General features: G+C 26.8%; 1 pseudogene; it reads right to left on the bottom strand.

Moving 5' to 3' along the window:
- The window catches only part of LOC106337448, a 13,076-nt pseudogene extending 11,052 nt beyond the window's left edge, over window positions 1-2,024 (bottom strand).
- Between the last annotated feature and the right edge of the window lie 718 nt (window positions 2,025-2,742).

Here is a 2,742-nt window from a genome sequence, read left to right as displayed (position 1 = left end):
CGATAATCAGTAAGATTTTAACTGTTTTGTCTACTTTGCATTCATACCTCATTCTCCATCTAACTTCTCGGTGCTACTATATAATGATCAAGTCATTTTCTGCACAGATAGGCAAGTGGGGATGTTAGGTTGGGTGTTTGGTTTACTGGGCTTGGCTATACAAAGTCTGTTGTGACTCTAAAACTTTTACCTCATTTAACATTGATTCTGGTTCTTAGGAGAATTGCAGATTGTGAATGAAAGGCACAAGCAGGGAACATATGTGTAGCTGCGTTCGACTCGACATGTAGCGGTATCTGCAGATCCGATGATCCCATTGTGGAGGTTAACATGCAATGTGTTGACCTGGAAATCATTATTTGGAAGCTACATTTCGAGGCATTTCCTCAACATATAAATAGACCATAGACAGAGTTTGATATTTATAATACTCAGTGATCATGGAGTTTGTAGAAAACAGTCCTTTTGCATATTTTATATAGAACCAAGAGATATGTCATTTGTTTGATGATTGTATTATGATAGCTACTAACATATGAGATGACTAGAGAATGAGAAATGAGTATGAAACTCTTATATGGATAGCTTTTGTAAACACATTTGGGTTTATTAACAGTTGTGACAAGCAATTATGTTTATAGTAAAGGAAACCCGCCGCAGCGTCAATAACAAATGCGCCTATTTTTTTGTTGTTTGAGATTGAAATAGCTTATGGGTTTTCTAAATCAATATAATTGATTTGATTAAAGCTATCTTGGATGACAAAAGGAAGGATTGCAAGTTTAATAACTTCTACTTTAGACTTTAATTTCAACTAAATTATAATCAGTCTTTTATCCATATCATCTTAATTATAATCGTAAGGATTTATTAGAATAAATAAACATTTTCAACAATATTTAATATGTGATTTAATAAACAAAAGAACATATAGGATTTTTAGGATTTAAAGAGATTGGAGACAATAGTTAATGAATATGAAAAGAATACGAAGCAGATGATGAAAAATGATTTGAGCAAATTAGTGGCAACACAGAGTTAAGCCAAATAAAAATATCAATCAATAAAGAATGAAAGAAGAATGAGCAGGGTTAAGTTATTACACAAACCAAAACTAAGACAAATCAAACGACATAACGTGAAAACAAATGTAAACAAGACAAGAGAAGATAGTAAAGATAAAATGCATTGAAAAACTGAATGCTAGATTAGTAAGTAAGAGACAAAAATAGATTAAAATGCAAAAACTCTGCGCCTTGGCGCGGATAACGATCCGTAGTAAATAAAATGGTAGAGATGTGCGTTGCATAACCAATTGTTAAAAATAATGAAAAGTACTATTTAATAAAATGAGAAAATCGTGTAAAAAACTTAGAAAATGACATCTACTAACACTTTAAACCTAACTTTTTTTACTAGTACTTTAAACTTTTTTAATGATATTTGTATCATAAAAAAACCTTCAATCTGGCTAATTTATTCATCAAGTAAAAAAAACTGTCATGTACAGATAAATCTGATGATGTGTCGATTTTTTTGAAAAAATGATTATTTAATTAATAAAATAAATAAAAATTAAATAAGGAAACAGAAAATTAAAAAAAATCGGAAAACTATATAAAAATTCAGAAAATTAAATTAAAAATCAGAAAATTAATTAAAATTTCGTAAATAAATTAGAGTTAATTAAAATACAGAAAATTAAATTAGAATACAGAAAATTAAATAAAAATTCAGAAAACTAAACAAAAAGTAAAGAAAAAACCACAAAGTTAAAAAAAAAATAGAAGATTAAAAATAGTTATTTTTTTAATTACAAGATTATTTTTTTAAAGAAAACAAACATATCATCACAATAACAATTTCAAACATATCAGTGATAACGACGGTGGTTTCTCTCATAACCATTAACAATGACTTTTTTGACATATCTCTAATGATGGTTTCCAACATCATCGTTAAAAATGACGGTAGATATGCTAATAACGATTTTTTCGACAACCATCATTTAACGATAATTTCATAAACGATAATTTCATAAACGACAGTTTTAAATGATGGTTGTCAAAAACATCGTTATTGACATATCTACTGTTATTTTTAACGATAATGTCATAAACGTCACTGTTAATGTTTATGAGAGAAACCACCATCGTTATCAGGTGTATGTTTGAAATTGTTATTGTCAACGATGATATGTTGTTTTCTTTTAAGAACAATCTTGTAATTTAAAAGAAAAAACTATTTTGATTTTTTTTAATTTTAATTTTTTTCTTTATTTTTGTTTAATTTTCTGAATTTTAATTTAATCTTATTTATTTCTGAATTTTTATTTAATTTTCTTTATTTTAATTAATTCTAACTTATTTTGAAATTCTGATTAATTTTCTGAATTTTATTTAATTTTTATTTATTTTTTAGTTGAATAATTATTTTTTCGAAAAAAACGGATACATCATCACATTTACATGTACAACATGTCAATTTTTTACTTGATGAACAAGTAAGCCAGGTCGGAGGTTTTTTGTTATACAAATATCATATTGAAAGTTTAAAGTGATAGTTAAAAAACTTTAAGGTTTAAAGTGTGTCCCTTTCGAAGTTTTTTATGCGGTTTTTCTTAATAAAATTATCACATTATTGGTTAAGTTGGATACAGTGGCACCATTAAAATTATCACATTATTGGTTAAGTTGGATACATGCTTTGATTTTGAATATAAAACAAATTATTGGACTGATT

The sequence above is a fragment of the Brassica oleracea genome, chromosome C1 (assembly GCF_000695525.1).
Source record: "Brassica oleracea var. oleracea cultivar TO1000 chromosome C1, BOL, whole genome shotgun sequence".
In the NCBI taxonomy this organism is placed as follows: Eukaryota; Viridiplantae; Streptophyta; class Magnoliopsida; order Brassicales; family Brassicaceae; genus Brassica; species Brassica oleracea.
Note: the sequence above shows the minus strand (reverse complement) of the source record. Positions and strands in the feature narration are given on the sequence as shown.